This window comes from Chanodichthys erythropterus, chromosome 16, assembly GCF_024489055.1.
Source record: "Chanodichthys erythropterus isolate Z2021 chromosome 16, ASM2448905v1, whole genome shotgun sequence".
NCBI classification, from domain to species: domain Eukaryota; kingdom Metazoa; phylum Chordata; class Actinopteri; order Cypriniformes; family Xenocyprididae; genus Chanodichthys; species Chanodichthys erythropterus.
Genome location: NC_090236.1, coordinates 44,191,431 through 44,212,624, shown reverse-complemented (window position 1 = coordinate 44,212,624; position 21,194 = coordinate 44,191,431).

Here is a 21,194-nt window from a genome sequence, read left to right as displayed (position 1 = left end):
GTGTGAGGCTCAAGGGATTGCTCTAGTTCTGGAGTCAAGGACTCAGATGTTTGCTCCAGCTCTGGAGGCTCAGGTTCATGTTGTACTTGTACACGTCGTTCAGGGGGCTGCTCAAAAGAGTTTCCTTCAGAGGATACTGGAGTTAAGTTCATCAACACATTCATTTGTTTTATTTTTTCATGGCACTTCTTTGATTTAATCTCCATTGTTCTCTCTTTTTTTTAAACATCAAATTGTTTCCTTGTATGGATTGGTGGATGATCAGGATTGATATCCTTCGTTCTTCTCTGATAGCTAAAAAAAAAAAAGAAGAAAATTTTAGATTTTTTTATATGCTATATATTTATATACCATGAAACAATGAAAACAATACCTTGCCTTTCTTCTAGCTAGTCTTTCCTCCCTAGCAGGAAGTGTTGATTTTTTTTCTGTGCCATGCAGCCCGCTCCTTATTAGACAATGGCATCTACAGTATAATGTGCCTTGAAATACCATAAAATAGTTTCATATGATAATATCCATTTTTTCATACAGCAAGTAAATATGAATTGCATGATTTGAAGGTGTCATGAACTGCGTTGTTTTATTGTTTTATAATGTTTCCTGGGCTGCACTTATAATGTTAGTATGCTTTTTACATCCAAATTATCATAATTTATAAATAAAAGGCATTTTTCCTACCCTGATTTTAGCACTCTGGTTTGAACGTTCTGTTTTAAGGGGCGTGTCTGCTGTGAGACTTCAGTGTAAACGCCCACTACTGTGATTGGCTGACATCTTTGCATATGAAATAGCTAAGTCTCTCAAACTTTTCGCATGTTTTTACTATTACAGCTCTCAAGGTTAACTAATCGTGAAAAGTGTTGTATTACATTTAGATCTATGGCATTATATTTAGATGGAATGAAAGGTTGCAGAGGTGAATGTTGTGTAGCTGATCACAGACATGTTGTTGAGCGCATGAAAGCAGTGATCTCATCATTGCAACTCAATTTCTGTACACTAACAAATGCTTTCATCTTCACTAACAGTGCCAACGCGACATAACTAAGAGATTCATTAAATTAAACAGGAGTTTTACGCGTGTCAGTCACGATAAACTTGCACTGTTTGATTGACAGCTTCAGCGCACGCTGCTCCAACGATTGCAAAGGGAGCTTTCTTTGATCGCTTTCTTTATATAATTTAATCACCGTTAAATAACAGATTATTTTCATCCTACTAAGAGAAACAATGCAAGCTGACCATTTAGTCACTGGTTTGATTTACTGACACACACAGACAAAGAACATCTGACTGTACATGAATCATTAATATCAGATCAGGCATTAGAATTAACACAGTTACTTGCATTACTGTCGAGTCCAGGCACTGCACAATATTTTGTAATCCTCAACGGCACGTTTATTGCTTGGCAGCTCGATCTGGTTTAGCACCACGTAAGCCTATGTTACTTAGGCTACCTATTCTATTGCATGTCATGTCTGAATCGGTGGGCGGGGCTAAATAGGCAATGACGAAGTAGTCGTTGATCTTCTTCTGCGGAGCTGGTGCTTGCTGCCCTTTGACGTCATAGATCCCCACTTTGAAAATCCTGTCGTTTTCTGGGTCTGGTGTCAATAAAAGCTTTTATTGGACTAACAAGGACATTTTCAGCTCTGAAACTTACAGGATATTCTTATAGTCAAGGAAAATCAAGGACAATTTGATTTCTCAGTTCATTACCCCTTTAAATGTTGTAAACCAGTGGTTCCCAACCACGTTCCTGAAGGCCCCCCAACACTGCATATTTTCTATCTCTCCTTTGTCTGACACACCAAAGATTGTATATAAAAGGGAGATAAGATAAGGTTTGTATCTCTTACCATTGGAGAACGCGTAACGGCTAACTTAATCATGTGCTGCACCTCCCAGCCTATCAAGTAATGGCAGTGACGACAGTTGCAACATTCTCTAGTCTGCCTTCTCTTGAAAAAAATAATTTTTTATCAAGCTAAAATCTACATATAGTTCCCAACGAAAGTATTTAGTAAAAAAAAAAAAAAAAACTGTCGATCAATTAAATGATTAGCTATTTCCCCACACAAAAGCTGTTTAATCAGCATAGTGAAGCCTCTCATCCATTGACATCCATTCAAAAAACAGCCTCTGGTCTCCTTCCCTGTGGACCGCCGAGGGGAGAGTGTTAGCATTAGCTGTTACGCTTTTTTTTGGCTAAAGGTTGTAGGCTTGCCTTCCAGTGGCTTTGGACACACCCATTTCAGGTCTTGGAGTCTCTGCTAATGAGCTAATGATCTGCATCAGATGTGTTTGATTAAGGAGACAAGGAAAACATGCAGTCTTGGGAACCCCTGTTGTAAACTACTGAAAACTTGGGATAACAAAACCACTGTCATTCAGCTTAACGGGTGACATTGTGGTATAACATGAAACTTTTGTTGTGCTGAAGGACAAAAGCGTGATACTGAAGGATAGATTTCATACATGAACATATTTAACAGGCAGTTCCTTGGCCACCTATATAAAGTAATGGCCTTTACCTATAAAGATTATCCTTAAGTTTAATTTTAAATATAGCTTTTTATAAAATAATAACATTAAAAGTATCTTTTCTGTGTTGTACTGAAGGACATGTGTGACAAAGGCTACTAGAGGGAGAAATAGTGAAATCATTAAATATTTCAGAGAGATTTACTCACCTTATCCCATAGATACAAGGTCTTCAATTTGTCCTTTTTGTGATGTCACACACTGTCACATGATTACCATCATGTGATATGCTTTAAAATGCTTTTTTTTTATCTTTGTTATACTGAATGACATTCATGAAACACAAAAGTCGAGACAAATATTATTCAAGTTCTAAAATATATTGTAGATGCAGTATGTTGCCCATTGTTCTATGTATTGCTGAAAACACCAGCACAATTATGCCATGGGTGTTCATTATATTTTCATGGTGAATTTCTACATTTTAAAAACACTTTTGACATTCAAATTTTACTCCGGAGAGTTACACTGAATGACATTTTGACACTTTAGAGCTCAATAACTCCCTTAATTTAATAGTTTGCAACACAAATATTACTGGGTCAAAAGAAGGGTAAGAGTTAAGTGATTTAATATATTATATTTACACATATTTATCTTTTTATGTTAAATTAATGGCCTTCGGACAGCAAATTTAGACGTCTCCTATTTGACCCATACACCAAGCAAAATAATAATAATAATAATAAATATAGCTGCAAGCAGCAATTCGGGGCCAAGCCCCAGAAGGGGCAGTAGCGCAATACGGAGCAGGAAGAGCAAAAACAGCAGAAATTGAATGTACATGCTAAACAGCTCGTTCAGAAGGACAGGTGGAAATGAAATGAAAATTAATAGAAGTTCAGAGAATGAACAGGGAATGAACTAAAAACACTTGTATCTCATTCAAGAGGAATAAAGATTAGTACAATGCTTATTTGGATAAAAAAGGTATCAAAATGACTCATTACACACAATTGTATAAAGGAACCCCACACGGGATTCGAACCCACGACCTCCGAGTCCAGTGTCCATTTCTCATCTCATTGCACCACTGTGCAGGTGAATGTTGGCACACCTGCCGAAGTTCATTAGTTCATGTGAAAATGAACTCAAAATGAAGAATTTTTATAAAACTGCACCGAATGTTATATTTAATAACTACTTTAGATCATTCTGCAGCTCATCATGCTGTAGCGCAATACAGAGCAGGAAGAGGAAAAACAGCAGAAAATGAACAAACATGAAACAGCTGGTTCAGAATTACGGGCGAAAATGAACTCAGAATGTACATAAGCTTAGATGAAAATGAACACAGCATGAAACAAAAAGCATTTATTTCTAATCCAAGAGGCAGTAAAGGAATCAAAACACACTATTTCATAAAACCGCTCCACCTGGGATTCGAACCCACTATCTTGGGGTGCAGAGCTCATCAGGTAACTGGCTTTACACATTGAGCTACTTGAGGATGCACATTCAACAATCTGTGGAAGAGAACTTTTAGTGTAAGAAAGAATTTACAAAAAAGCATTACATGTTAACCATATTAGCATGCTAAGCTAACTTAATGCTAATGAAGCTCATGGTTAACTTGATAGCTGAAGAGCCACATTAAAGAGAATGACAACTGGTTAGCATGCTAAGCAATTAGCATGCTAAGCTAACTAGCATAAGACAACAAACACAAGCAAGGTCACATTCAGAGATGACCATCTTGGGAATGGTAGCGAATATCAAAAATCCGTTCAGTCATTTCTGTGCGGCTCGGTCCAAAGATCACCTGAGCTGATTTTGGACAAAATTGGACAAAAATTGTAGGAGGAGTAGTGAAAAAATGGAATACTGTACTTTTCAAAATGGCCACTACTGTACTGGGTGGAGTCTTAATGTAAGATATTGAATGTGATCAGTATGAAGAGAGGAATCAGTTGTATTGACATTCATTTTTCTGGAACAAAGGGTTCAAAAGTTATAACCTTTACAAAAGTGAATATTTGAACTGGTGGTGGCGCTATAGACTTAGTCCTAGATACTCCAAAGTTGGTCAAATTACTTTTAATTACTATCACTACAAGCATGCCAAATTTGATAATTTTCCTTCTTATGGTTCATTGATTACCATACAGGGGGAAGAAGAATAACTACGAATTTGGACATAAAGGAATTGCATGTGATAGCTTCAGATTAGACCAGTTTTAGGCAGAATGCCTAGAACAGACACAAGTTCTGCATCTTTTCCTGCCACAGTACCTCATGCGGTCAGGGCATGTGTCACACTGAGTTTCGAACCCACGATGCAGAGCATTCAGGATCCGTGGCGTAACACATTGAGCTAATCAGCCATGCAAGTTCATCAGTATGCTAAGCAGAGGTTTCAGTGTGAGAAAGAGTTCACAAAAAAAAAGCTTCATAGCATGTTAACCATATTAGTATGCAAAGTTATTTAATGCCAACTAAGTTTTGGTTAACCTGTTGACTGAAGACCACATTAGAAAGAATAGCAATAGTTTAGCATGCTAAGCAATTACTGTGCTAAGCTAACTAGCATAAGACAACAAACACAAGCAAGGTCACATTCAGAGATGAATATCTCGGAAATGGTAGTGAATATCAAAAATCTGTTCAGTCATTTCTGTGCGGCTCGGTCCAAAGATCATCTGAGCTGATTTTGGACAAAATTGACCAAAATTTGTAGGAGGAGTAGCGAAAAAACTTCAATACGGCAGACAGGTACATTTAAGGAAAATGACAAATGATACATTGTCGGAATCGGCATAAGCCAGGGAATAAAATGACATGAAGCATACACATTTTGGAAAGTGTTTTCAAAAGTTATAAGCGTTTTTGAAATAATCATTACATCTGTGGAACAGTAGGTGGCGCTGTGCTGAAACTTCTCAGGTACCTTCACGACCTTCTAAAGGTCATACATACCAATTTTTGTGAAGATATGTCAAATTGTTTAAAAGATATCGCAATTTATGACAAAATTCAAAATGGCGGACACGTGATTCATCCAACATTGACAGAATCGGTATCGTCGGATTCGGCATGATCCAAGGAATCCATAGACACCAAGATCTTGATTTTCTGACAAACTGTTCAAAAGTTATTGGCCAAAATAGCCATTTTCCATATCTCATGACCTGTAGGTGGCGCTGTTCCCAAGTTTGGCATAGACCCTCAGACCATGGTTCTGATGAAGTGTACCAATTTTTGTTTCGATTGCTCAAAGTTTGGCCGAGATACAGCCTCTATACTAATTTTGGGTCGACCTCGTTAACTTCGTGACATCATAACCTTTGAACAAAGATGAATAAAAAAAATCTGTTCAGTCATTTCTGTGCGGCTCAGTCCAAAGATAATCTGATCAAAGATTGGACAAAATTGGACAAATTTTGAAGGAGGAGAAGCGAAAAAAACAAATACTGTACTTTTCAAAATGGCCGCTACTGTAATGGGTGGAGACTTAATGTAAGAAGTTGAATAGCATCAGCATGAAGAGACGAATCAGATGAACTAAATTTAATTTTTCTATGACAAACAGTTCAAATGTTAAAACCGTTAGAATGTTGAAATTTTGAACTGGTGGTGGCGCTATAGAGTTGGTTCTAGAGACTCCAAATTTGGTCCAATCACTATTCATGAGCATCTCTACAACTGTGCCAAATTTCATCATTTTCTCATGTTCCGTTGATAGGGCTGCCATAGACTCCCATTCGGGAGGAAGAATAATAATAATAAAAGGGAAAACGTACAATTACAATAGGGGCTACAGCCCCTTCGGGGCTTGGCCCCTAATAATAATAATAATAATACAACAAAGGTTTGGACTGTAAAATAGTCTTAATAATACATTCTTCTCAACTGTTATTTTCTAGCTTAAACGGTCTTGTCTAAAGATGACTAAAATTTTGAATTCCTGAAAAAAAAAAAATTATAAATAACATCTTGAAGTTAGGATAACTTCCAAGTTGTCTTAAATGTGCTCAAGCAGTCTGAAGTGGCACCACTGATCAATAATGTAAAGAATAATCTGTCCTGATTTTGCCTGGTGTGACTTTTTGCTGAATTTGAAAATTCAGTAACAATTGTACAAAAATGACTCCAATAGGGACATTGTTTTTAATTGTATAATTAGGATATAATTCTCAGCAACATTCACCACATATGAGATTGCCCATACACAGGCAAGCACACACTTTAACACCGAGTACACACACACACACATAGAGATAGGCCCTGTCCCAAATGGCACAGTTCATATGCACTTACAGTCTCATGGACTTACAATGGCCACTGCATGCACATGTCCGTGAAGTCCACAAGACCATAGGGCAGGGTTACTCAAATCCTGCCCTGGAGGGCCACTTTCCTGCAGAATTTAGTTTAGACCTTGATCAAACTCACCTATCTGCTATTTTCTACTAACTCTGAAGACCTTGATTAGCTTGTTCAGGTGTGTTTGATTAGGGTTAGAACTAAACTCTACAGGGAAGTGGCCTGCTGTGTGATGACCTGCAGGAGTAAAAACTATGATAGAGACACATTAGTTCAAAAATCACACAGCCTCATGAATTCAGGGATTCATCATACTGAGTCCTAAACTTCTATCCAGTTCTTGCCAAAAGGGCAACCAACATCATGTTACTAAATTTTACTCTGGTCTCCCCAGAACTTACGGACAATCACCTCATGTTCTCAGTCGGCTCTCTCTTGAAAGCTCATTCTCATCAGCTCTATATCAGGGTCTTGTCCCCTGGCATAGTTGCTTGTCACAATGAAAAACAAGCTCTCTCAGGAACGCGGTTTCTGGTGAGTGGTATAGAGGAGCATTTTTGGGTCAGACTGCTGTTCTTCTCACAGGTCATTCCCCCTTCATGATGCTGCTGGCCTCACAGACATCCTGCTCAACTCTCATACCCATCTCACATAAACTCCTCCCATCAGGGTAAATGCCCAGTGGCGGCGGCAACCCCCTGCCTTAGGTTGTCCTCGTCTGGCCAAAGAGGATCTTACCCATCTTTGAGAAATCACCTCGTGCACACTGGTTACCGCTCTTTCCCATCATTCCAGATCTTTGACAGTTTTCTTCACCAGAATCAGGTGTTTTCTGGAGCTTAGGGAAGTTGCATTCAAGAGCCACCAGAGCCATTGGACTGCCTAATAGTGTTAAAATATGGAGACAGGTTAATAACAGCAGTATTTAATCACTAAAATCATTAGACTGTGCATTCTCTCAGCAGCAACATATCAGTGCTGAGACTGTTCTCAGTCAATCTAACTCTCACTGTCCATTCAGTGTAGTGTTCTGTCACATCTGTAACTGGAACCATCGGCCCTGCACATGGTGGTGACAAAGATCAGACAAAAAAAAAAAAATTACTGGTCATAGAAGAAATTCATCAAAATAGTCACTTCTATCCTTCAAGGTCTATATTTCTAATTTAAAGACCTCTTTACACTCATTGAGTTTTTCCTTTAACAAATTTAACAGTTAATTTCCCTCTTCATGGCAGTCATTTCTTTTCACATCTCTGTGTCCATGATTTTCAACTGAGACACTGTGCTTCACTATAAATAGCTTGTTATCTCTTATGACACAAGCTCAGATAGCAGCATTTAGCTGACTTTGAATGAGAGAGAGGCTGAGGATTTCAGGACTGGTACTCTGCCTTTTATAACTTTTAACATCAAACTTTATCTACTGTCTTTTGACTCTGGCCTAGCTTAAGACTTTGCCAGAAATGACATTGATTTCCAACAATTGTTTATATTTGTCTTTTACTCACACATCATGGAAATTAGAGGTTACAAATTTCCAGTCAGGTTGAGTCTTCGTTACAACTGGCAGTCTCATTCTTTGCCAATTAACTTTTGACCATTAAAAACCAAACATTTAGACATTAAAGGTCCAAAATCATTTTAGTCATTTTACATTGTGATAGCGATGCGCTAATCACATAAAAACATACTTGAGACTGTTCAACCTTTTTCCCCAAAGTGAAACATTCTTTAAGAATTTTCATTTTCACTTTCACAAAATTAATCTTTTCCTGCTATATTTCCCTTCATCATAGCCACTTATCTCACTATCAAATAGTTAGTTTGCAGATGCAAAACATATTATCAATATGGTTTCTACTGTTTTGCAGAACCACAATATTATTTTAATCATATTTCTACTACTTGGTTGGACTGACAGCCTTATAGCTGCTTTCTCCTTCAACCATTCTTATATAAATTGTCGTTCTCTAGACATCTAATGTCATGCATCCATTTAATGGATGAATAAACAAAACTTTTTTGTAAGTTACATTCACATCGAACTTCCTCCCTACATGCCAATTCTTTCTTCTTCCCTACATGCCAATTCTTTCTTCTTCCCTACATGCCAATTCTTTCTGCATTAACCTCCTTTCCCTTCTGTCTGCTTCCTCTAGCCTACAATCTATTGTCTGCTTACATTTCACACACACACATTGCTCTCACACAAACACAACATCCTCAAATCGCAGTTCTCTTCAACTCATTCCCTTACGACCTTAATCAGGGTTTATGCAGGTTTCAGTAAGTCAAATTTAAGACCTTTTTAAGATATTTTAAGACCATAAAGACTGAAATTTAAGACCAACACGACGCATTACCAAAATATTAAAATCAAATAAATTCTGAAAAAATCATTTTATTTCAATGAATTCAGTCATTGAAAAAGCATTAATTTAATTTACAGATAAAGCAATCACATTAGTAACCTTCCACACACATCAATGTGCCAAATGCCCAAAACCTTAGGCCCAAAATGAAAATAGGCTAAAACAAACTTGCCCTCAAATAGAATAGATTTCATCTCATTATTTATTTACATTACAAAGCAGCATATTAATAGCCTAATAAAGATTGAACAGGTTACTCCAACCCATGTAACAACCAATGTAGCACACACACACTCACACCAGATAATCCATTTTAGATAGATAGATACTTACCTCGGGATAATTAGAGTATCTATCTAACATGGATTATCTGATATATGTATATGTGTGTGTGTGTGTGTGTGTCCCGCACTGTCCCATGAACTGTGAGCCCAGGTACCTCGACTTAACAATTTCATTGTTCCAGAACAATGGTCATGTTGGTCTGATTTTGGCTTTCATTGAACATTACGATATACGGCCCGGTAAGAGTATGAATCAATTCCCTCTTTATAAACTCCCCCAATCCAAATCTCGCCATAAGCGATCTTGTTGGGCCCGCAAGAGAACGGCTTCGCGATTACTGAATCAGGGAACATCACTTGGAAGAGATCGCTAATCTCACTGTTGCTATTAAATGAGTGGTGTTTGTTTAGTCACCGTGTGTAGTATACAAATCACCTCGGCTTTCGATGTGTCATTCGCTCCAAAAATACCCCGAAGGTTGTTCGACGGAGCTGTGATGATATTGCGCTGGAGATTGGAGGGACCAGGCATTGAGGAGGACGACGGCAGTGGTGAGGCTAATTGGCCGAGTCCGCTGGAGGGATTTTGCGGCTAGCTTGTGTTTCTCCGCTCTGGCGTGTGACTCCAGCGCCTTTACACCGCTTCACACCCAGACTCTCTAACTGATTGTTTTATTTATTTATTTATTTTTTTTTTTTTTTGCAAAGTTTGCAGTGAGCCTCGTACCTGGAGCTGGGTACCGCTTGTAACCAACAGCAGAAATCGCTGTGATCTAGCCATGTCTCGTTGAAAGTACACTTTCCCATTTTCCATACGTAGCCGAAACTTTGAGGAGACGCAGACGTATTTCGCGGGCAGGTAATGCATTTATCACGAGATTTGTAGTTTTATCACCGCGTATACCAACACCAATATACCCCAGAAAGAACTACGACTCGCTACTTTTTTGCTACTTTGTAATAACTTTCAGCAGGTAGCGTTTCTGGAAATGGGTAAAAAAAATTTAAGACCTGACTAAATGAAATTTAAGACCTCGGATGAAAATCTGGCCGTTTTTAAGGCCTTAAATTTAAAGTTAAGAATTTTAGACTTTTTAAGACTTTTTAAGACCCCGCGGAAACCCTGATAATGACCACGATCCCTCTTCTGGAAAACCATAATACTTAACTTACTTTTCCTTCATTTTTATCGTGTTTTATATTTTTCTGCTTTTCTTCAGGTTTTTCTTTATCCTGCACTTCATTCTCTACTGGTTGCACTAACTGTTTCTGCAGAGCTCTCTGCTCTTTCTTTTCTGCTTCCTGCAACCAGCCGTTCACACGTTTTCTTTTCAGCTGGGAAATCGTGATACTTAATTAATTTATCAATGTCCCCTAAACACACACTTTTTGCAAGCTTGCTCTGGGATTCCCCATTTTGGTTCTCCTTTTTTGACTCCCGTGGCTTTCCTTTTGGCGCGCACCTAATAATCTGGTGGACGTCTCCTCCAGATCCAATTTTTATCCCAAAATTGGACAGGTTGAGCCTCTCTGCTCAGATCACTATAGACTCGAGCGCTCAGACTGTCACACCTTCACAAATTTATAACCTACAGCAACCTCGTCTGTAGTTGGGCTCAATCCCAAAATTAGTTTCATTGTGATCCAGCCTAGATTTATTACCCCAAAATCGGTAACAGGTATCGCCGATTGCAAATCTTCCACCTTGAAGCGCTCTCACTACCCAAACGTGGTCAGTTTCAGGAACCTCTTGATCGCACTGCTTCTTTCTTTATGATGTTAAAAAAAAAAAAGATGCGTCATAAAGCCTGGCGCAATCTGCCTCTCGGGATTTCCTTTCCCACAGATTGCTCCAGCTCACCTGGTACAGCTCAAAATTTCTCCCCGGAAATTTTCTACAGCAGCCGACCTCAATTCCCAAAACACCCCGGACCACGACCACAGAGTCAGTCAGAGTCGCCACAATGGTTTGTCCTGTTTCCTAATTATAATTTTCAAATCATAAATTCCCCTTTTTTTCACTTTTTCTATTCAAAAACTTATTTTACCCACATAAACTCATATTTAAATCACTTAAATCACAAATTTTTCAATTTTTCCTGTTTCCTTATCTTCCAAACTTTACCAAATCACACTTACTCTTAATTCCCCATAAAATTTAAATTTATCTCTTACCAGAGAGTTGTGTAGCCACCCGGGGTTCGTTTTCTGATTCCAGTGGTGTCCCCCTCTGGACCCTGGCGGTCGGCCCCTCATCCCTTAATCTATTCGGGGTAGGGCTGAGACTACTATTAAGTCCAGGATGATCAGTCACCGTCCGCTCTCGGGTCCAAAAGGCACATCCATGGAATCCCACTTCTGACACCAAATGTTGTGGCAAAAATCAACTCCGACTCTACTGCACAAGAGACAAACACATCCAATTGTCTTTAAAGGTTTTATTTCTTGCAAGAAAGGTCAGACAGGTCATACAGAAACACAAGTAGCTGCAGAGTGTAAGACCAAGAACGAAAGCTTCCCCTCACTTTTATATCTCTAACCTCCAAGGCCGAAGCCTCTGTCCTTTTACCATATTTGGAACATCCCTTAGTGGCTGTAACTTTCCACACATTGTTAGCACAGACATGTTTTTAACATACATCTTGCATTTCCCCATACCATAATATGATTATGCTCTTTCTATTTCCAACATCTACGTTAACACTATGTTGAACATTACCACTTAAGCCAACATCATATCATGTTCCATAAGCATCATATTTCACAAGAATACAGGTAAAAAGCATATGAAAATTTAAAATTTCCACAACATGGCCCTAGGACCAGATTAGAGGAACCCTGCTTTAGGGTGTCCCATTTGTCATTTTGAGTTTCAGAAGGGTGCTCGTGAGCACCCCCTTTGTGGCCAATATGCACCCTTGATGCACACTTTTGCAACAGCATTTAAGATGTTTCATTGCGTTGATCAAGGAGACTAATGCAAAAAAAAAAATCATAATACATTCAATCAGATAACACCAAAGCCAACGCCTCATTTATTTCCTAATGTAAAAAAAAAAAAAAAAAAAAATCTGAGCTGGAAGAGACAGTAGCTAAGAACCTCACCCTCAGGCTGAGGGAAATTGTCTGCTTTCACAGAGCAGAAACCCACCTAAATACCCTGCCGTGAGCACCCCCTTTGTGGCCAATATGCACCCTTGATGCACACTTTTGCAACAGCATTTAAGATGTGTTTCATTGCGTTGATCAAGGAGACTAATGCAAAAAAAAAATCATAATACATTCAATCAGATAACACCAAAGCCAACGCCTCATTTATTTCCTAATGTAAAAAAAAAAAAAAAAAAAAAAAATCTGAGCTGGAAGAGACAGTAGCTAAGAACCTCACCCTCAGGCTGAGGGAAATTGTCTGCTTTCACAGAGCAGAAACCCACCTAACAAGCTTGTCACCAAGGTGAGAGTAACCTAGTTAACAGGTAATTGCCTGTAGAGGACTTGCCATCTCCACTACGGGAGACTTCACTCAATGAGTGCGAGAACTTTGACACTTTGAACTTTCAGTCGAAGTGGTATCACCCAATAACCATATAAATAGAAGACAATGAATCTAATTGCAATCAGTGTCCTCCAGGTCTACTATTTTATGTTCCGATGTTTCGCTCACTGTTGTTCTAATGACCTGAAGTTCAGCAGACTTTTACAATGACATCTCAATGTATATGAATTTAGGGTGTCTTGTGTGCATTTGAGGTCCAACACAAGTTGATGGATAGATGCTCTCTTGGGTGAATGTTAAGTAGTAAGGCTAAGTGGAGCCACACAAAAGTCACACCTCTGTTCAAACAGTTCTTGTTTGAACATGTGACAGTCTTTTGATGTCTGAGGTATTTACAGTGAACTTTGCCATTAAAAGAGCAAGGGATTTTCAGCTGGACTTTTTTTTTTTTTGGGGGCGGGGTGTAATTGATCTATTTTTAATATGGCATAGCAGGCAGCTTTTTTATTGAATATGAGTTAACACAAACACACAAAAGGTTCAGTAGATAGGAAAAAAGAAGGGTAAAAAGGGACATTTTTGTATGTTGTTACAATAATTGTAAAGCATTCTTGAGTTTTTAAAAAGGTGCTAAAATAAACTTATTATTATACAAACATGCACACACAAATATACATATGTATATTTGTATATACATATGTATACATTATATATATATATATATATATATATATATATATATATATATATATATATATATATATATATATATATATATATATATATATGAGGTATTTACAGTGAACTTTGCCATTAAAAGAGCAAGGGATTTTCAGCTGGACTTTTTTTTTGGGGGGGGGGGGTGTAATTGATCTATTGTTAATATGGCATAGCAGGCAGCTTTTTTATTGAATATGAGTGAACACAAACACACAAAAGGTTCAGTAGATAGGAAAAAAGAAGGGTAAAAAGGGACATTTTTGTATGTTGTTACAATAATTGTAAAGCATTCTTGAGTTTTTAAAAAGGTGCTAAAATAAATTTATTATTATACAAACATGCACACACAAATATACATATGTATATTTGTATATACATATGTATACATTATATATATATATATATATATATATATATATATATATATATATATATATATATATATATATATATATGAGGTATTTACAGTGAACTTTGCCATTAAAAGAGCAAGGGATTTTCAGCTGGACTTTTTTTTTGGGGGGGGGGGGGGTGTAATTGATCTATTGTTAATATGGCATAGCAGGCAGCTTTTTTATTGAATATGAGTTAACACAAACACACAAAAGGTTCAGTAGATAGGAAAAAAGAAGGGTAAAAAGGGACATTTTTGTATGTTGTTACAATAATTGTAAAGCATTCTTGAGTTTTTAAAAAGGTGCTAAAATAAACTTATTATTATACAAACATGCACACACAAATATACATATGTATATTTGTATATACATATGTATACATTATATATATGTATACATTATATATATATATATATATATATATATATATATATATATATATATATATATATATATATATATATATAACAGGACATTAGGATAAGCTACATACATGGTTACATTGTTACAGACTGCTTTTAAAGAAAACCAACATGTTTCTATTTCATAGTATGCGATAGTCATAATAAGTATAATATTGGAATGCAATGAGGAATCAGGCATCTATGTAGTGAAGGAATGGAGACCAAATCCGGTTGAAGATACCAAGTTTAGATTTTACAGATGCTATAAGTTTTTCCATATTGCAATGTGTTGTTAGGAGCTTGAGCCAAAGGATTGATAGCTTTGTTCTATCTTTCCAGTTCAAAGTTTAGTTCACCCAAAATGAAAATTATGTCATTTATTACTCACCCTTGCGTCGTTCCACATCTGTAAGACCTTTGTTCATATTCGTAACACAAATTATGATCTTTTAGATGAAGTCTGAGAGGTTTCTGTTTCTCCGTAGAGATCCAATGCAACCACCACTCTAAGGTCCAGAAAGGTAGGAAAAAGACATAATTAAAAAACTCCATCCAGTGGCTTAAACTCAATTTTATAAAGCGATGTGAGTGCTTTGTTTGCGAAAAAAAAACACATAATTTACCATTTTACTAACAAAAATATTGATCTGCAAAACGTGTTCACAAGAACTTCACGATGCATGCGTGTTCTGTTCAGATTTGCGCATCAACACAACACACATGCACAAGTGTTCACAAGAGTATCACGACACGTGTTTTGTGTTCACGCAAGAGCTGGCGTTGTGTGAACACGCTTTGGATAATATTATTGTGTAAATAAAGTGGTAAATTATGCTTTTGTTGTTGTTGTTGTTTGTTTGTTTTTTGCACAAACAAAGCACTCAAGTTGCTTCATAAAATTGAGTTTAAGCCTCTGGAGTCCCATGGAGTACTTTAATGATATGTTTTTTCTAACTTTCCGGACCTTGGAGTGATAGTTGTGTTGGATCTCTATGGATAGACAGAAACCTCTCAGACTCTATCGAAAAGATCTTAACTTGTGTTCCGAAGATGAACGTAGGTCTTACAGATGTGGAAAGACATGGGGGTGAGTAATAAATGACATAATTTTCATTTTTGGGTGAACTAACCCTTTAAGTAAGATTGTTTTTGTTGTTGTTGTTGTTGTTTTTGCTGTAGTTAGTGCAATGAGTATAAATTATTCTTGATGATTGGATATATAGTAGTCAACATTTGAAGTGGATCAAAAAAGTTAATAAAATTTGTCCTAAGAACTAAGTTGTCCTAAGAAGAAGGTTTTAGGACAACTTTGATGAAAAGTTTTGATCCACTTCAAATGTTGACTACTGTAGTTAGTGTAGATAAATCTCCAAGTAACACTATTTTTGGACAAGCTCGGATAGTGAGCCTAAGAATCTCTGACCAAAAGGCATGGAAATGATTATCACTGTAAGTTGGACAGTGTGTACATTTGTTGTTGTGTATATATATCCCATTTGGTTACATTTGTGCATTGTAATATGCGTTCTATGTAGCAGTTTGTATTGGATCAGTCAATTGTACTACTACATGACAGAGTATATATTATTGCAGACTTGTTGCCAATTACATTCTCTGTAAAAATGTCAGTAGTCCATTTTTGAGTAGAAAATGCTATTGATTTGTCTGTAGTTATTAATAACATATTTCTGACAGCAATTTCTTTGGTTTTAAAAGTGAGAGGGATTGGTAAAGAGAGGAATTATAGTTTTTGTTTGTTTGTTTTTGTTTTTTTTTTTAGGGTGAAGGCCCCACTGTTCCCCTAAGGATTATTATTAGGGCCCAAGCCACTAATAATAGGGCCCTATTGTGGTAACACTTTATTTTACAGTGCCATAGTTACATTACTACATGTACTTACTATTGTAATAACAGAAAATTATGCATAATTACAAGTAACTAACCCTAAACCAAACCCTAACCTTAACTCTATAGTAAGTATATGTAGTTAATTAATAGTACTTAGTACTTATTTAAGTAATTACAATGTAACTACGTCACTGTAAAATAAAGTTTAACTCCTATTGTTTTTTTCAAATATTTGGGCATTTTTGGGGGCCTTAACGTGCTTAAACTCTTGAAACTTTGCACACACATCGGAATCGTCTGCCATCAGGGCAGGGCAGAAGCTGGTACCCGGACGTGGCAGTGGGGCTCGACAGCGCCCTTCTATACAGGGTCCGAAAACTTGGTCCATATATCAAACACACTTGCACCTATTAGTATGAAACTCTGTACTCCTATAAACCTTATTGGGCCTAACGATCTTTTGATATCTCGAAAGGTTTGGCAGTGGCGAGGCAATGAATTTATGGCGAGAAAAGGGAAACAGGAAGTGTGTTATAACTTTATCATACATAGCCTAATTTTGATAAAACGTCAGCTGTATGTTCATTGAAGGAGGCTGATAAAAGAGATGTGACTATTGTGAGTCAAAGTTATAGCGCCATCAAATGGCAGCAGGAAGTGTGTCCATTTCAAAATGTTTTGAGATCACTCTCTTATTTTTACCCGATTTGCTTCAAACACTTTAACAGAATAATGTCAAGACATGGCAAATGTAGACCTGTGAAAAGAATCGCAATATCTCAAACACTGTTGCCATGGCAATGCATCAAACAATATATTCGTTTTGGATGCTTTTGAGAATCTTAGCATGCTTCAAATTGCATGAAACTCAACACACATTATTATTATGGATTTGTCATCCAGTAGACATGGGCAAAGACTTAGAAAAAGTCGGAGGACAGGACAGTCCCCAAACTCAGTGTGTGTGTGTGTGTGTGTGTGTGTGTGTGTGTTTTACAATCTTGATTTGTGTTCTTTAACCTTTTAACTGCAAATGATAACTTCACACTCATTTGAAATTGAACCATGACACTATATCACTATTCGGACAGGACTCATTTTCTAAATGTCGTTTGAGTTACAATTATTATTAAAGCTGCAAGCAGTGGTGAAAGCACCCAGGCTCACTGCCATCCAGTGGCCTCACGAAAACAGTGAAAAGTGGTTGATACTTATTTAAGTGGATAAATATAGAAGCAATATGGCAAAGTAATTTTGATGTACCACAGTTCCTGCAGCCAGCAGGTGAACTGAATTTTGCCATGTTGATGTTATCAGGCCAGGACTATTATCAAACTTGGGAAGATTGGAGCAGGTCGGTGGCTTTAGTGCAACAGTGAACTATGCCAAAGTCATTTGAATACGCCACATTTACTGCAGCCAGCTGGTGCCACTATGACCGTGAACCACACAGCTACATCCATGAGAACATTTAAAATTAGATGAATTTCATGTCATAGGATGTCATAGGTCACTTAGAAAATGTTGAGCTGCAAAAGATAACTGCACTCATTTCAAAGTCTAAGTCCAGTGTAAATCTAAGTCCAGTGTTTGTCTTAATTTTTTTTATATAGATTTTTCTAAAACATTAAAATTGTCACTGACACCCACACACCGACACACAGAGGCAGAGTGTGATTAAAAAAGATTGAGTCAGTTGGAGGCTGACCAGTTGAGTCAGATGATTCAAAAACATTTTAAACAATAAAAATAAAATCTATACTGTAACAGAAATTAGTCTTTGATCATCTCTAAATATATACATTCAAATATTATAATAACTAAAACCTTTTATAACTAAAAACAGTTTACTTAACCATGTCTTCTCAACCCTGTTTAAAAATAGATATTTGCTGCCCTCTTGTGCTTATTCCATATATGCAATTTGAATATTATTTGAATTATTTTAACCAAACAGCGTTTGGCACAGTGATTTAAAATGTGTTTATTTATAATATTTGTATTATTACATATTGAAATAAAGGGTGTATATTTATAAAGTAAGGGTGTATATTCCCTTCTTTGTCCTTACTTTGATCCTTCACCATGGCAAAACAGTTCGGGATATCCAACATCCCTTTGCAATTTAACAACTTCAATGTCTTAGCAACAAGTTAAAACAGTTTAGTGTAAATTGTATAAAACCTGTCAAGTCAAGTCATCTTTATTTAAAAAAGCGCTTTTTACAATGCAGATTGTGTCAAAGCAGCTTTACATTGATAACTTGTATATAATTTTGGCTGCACAGCAGCTCTTAAAGAATAGTGTCAATGCATGCAGTTCAAAGCACTGTTGAATATCAAATGTCAAGTGTCCCCAACTAAGCAAGCCAAAGGCGACAGTGGCAAGAAACCCAAACTCCAACAGGTGGCAAACAGGTGGCAAATAAGTGTTAAAATGGAGAAAAAAACCTTGGGAGAAACCAGGCTTAGTCGGGGGGCCAGTTCTCCTCTGGCGAACAGTGCTTTGTTACGATTCAGGAGCATAAGTCCGATAAGATCGCAACATTCAAAGTATTTATTTCAGTTCCATCCAGTTGAGGATTGTATTCATCACGCCGGTATGGAAGGTTTGTTGAGGAGCTGTGCCACAGGATGTCGTGTCGATGAGGCCTTCCCAATGGATAATCTAGTTGACTCGATCTCTGCTGATACTTCAGGGCTGCATTGTGGTCGTGTTAAGGTGCCGGTCCTCGGTCTCACCTGGATATGGCACGGATCCGGTTGACTACGGTAAACCTCGTAATAAACAGAAAGACTACTATTAGCGTAGATGCCATTGTTCTTCTGATGTAACGAGTACATCTGGTATTATAGGAAGTGTTCCCGGTTCCGGCTGACCTAATTTATGCAGGCTAATAATCCTTTAACGGATTTGAAAATATAAATTTATAATGGTTTATGTGTATGCCAGGTTAAAGAGATGCGTTTTTAGTCTAGATTTAAACTGACAGAGTGTCTCTGCTTCCCGAACAGTGCTAGGAAGATTGTTCCAGAGTTTAGGTGCCAAATAGGAGAAGGATCTACCACCTGCAGTTGATTTTGATATTCTACATATTATCAGCTGGCCTGAATTCTGAGATTGCAATAAACGTGAAGGACTATAATGCTGTAAGAGCTCGCTCAGGTACTGGAGAGCTAAACCATTTACTTACTTTGTAAGTAATTAACAAGATTTTAAAATCTATACAATTTTTAACAGGAAGCCAATGCTGTGTTGACAATCTGGGCTAATATGGTCATACTTCCTAGTTCTAGTAAGAACACTAGCTGCTGCATTTTGTATGAGCTGTAGTTTATTTATCAAGCGAGCGGAACAACCACCCAGTAGAGCGTTACAGTAATCTAGCCTTGACGTCATGAACGCATGTGTAATGAGGCTGGATTCAGGCAGGGATCCATATACAAAGCTTTATTGAAAGGTGAGTGTGGTAGTACAAGCATGGTCTAACAGGAACAAACCGGTACAGCAAGGGACAGGCAGAGACATGGTCAGGATACAGGCGTTAGATCAGGACAGGCAGATATCATTCACAGAACAGCAGACAAGGCAAGGATCAGGACAGGCAGCAGAGTATCGTAAGCAGGTAACAGGTGGGATCAATAACAGACAGGCAGACAGGATAACAACGCTCAGAAATGTACACTAGGTGAAATAAGACTTTGCAAGGAGGTGGTGTGTGAGTGAGTCCTTTATTTTCCAGGTAATGAGCTACAGCTGTATGTGGCAATTGGTGATTGGTGTGGAATATGAGCATGTGACTGGCAGGGAGGGTTATGGGAAATGGAGTCCAGGAACTGACGGTGATCATGACATAACGCCCCCTTCCAGAAGGCGCGTCCTTGCGATGTAAATGGCACAGATGGGGAGGGGGGGGTGCAGTGGAGACCTGCAGGCAGATGGGAAGTGGAGACCAATGCAGGTCCAGGAACTCGGGCAGCCACGGAGGGTCAGGTGCCACGGGCAGCCACGGCAGGTCAGGTGCCACGGTTAGCCACGGCAGGTCAGGAGTGTCGGGAAGCCACGGCGGGTCAGGTGCAGTGGCCGGTCCTGGCGGACAGAGTCTGTAATTGACCACGGCGGTCAGAGTCCATTAATGGCCATAGCAAGTTGTAATCCATAGACGGCCATAACCGCTCGGAGGCCGTAGATGGCCACGGCCATGCAGGGTCCCCACCCACAAGCTCCCCACCCTCAGGTATATGAACTTGAGTGCGTTGCAATCGACGAACTTGAGTGCGCTGCAACCGGCGAACTTGAGTGCGTTGCAACCGGCGAACTCGAGTGCGAAGCGGCCAGCGGAGGCTTAGGAATGCCAGCCACTCGTGCTGAAGTCAGCGGTGGATCAGCCACACTGCAACGCAACCCTCTCCGCTCCCGGACAGACCCAAAGGCGTGACATGATTCTAGACGATCAGCGGAGACATGACTTGGCTCTGGAAGATCAGCGTGTTGTTGTTGAGGTAGCCGCCATCTTGTGAGTGTTTTCTTTAGCGGCAACCATTACGTGATTCAGCGAGGTGTCGTGTTCCTCCGCGACACCCACAGTAAAGCTAGAGCCACTCAGTTGTAATGCCAGATCTATATATTGTTCTAGAGTCCCATCAGGATCATGCAGTGGCATGAGGGAACTGAGCGGATCAGAAAGTCCTCCATGAAAGAATATCATGAGACATACAGTGTCAAAGGTTGTTAAATGTGCCAGTCCAATAAAGTCCTCGACATAATCCTCTATCGTTCTGTCTCCTTGACGGAAACACATTAACTGGACAGATGGACTCATATTAGCTGAGACAGGAACACTCATGAAAGCTGCTGGA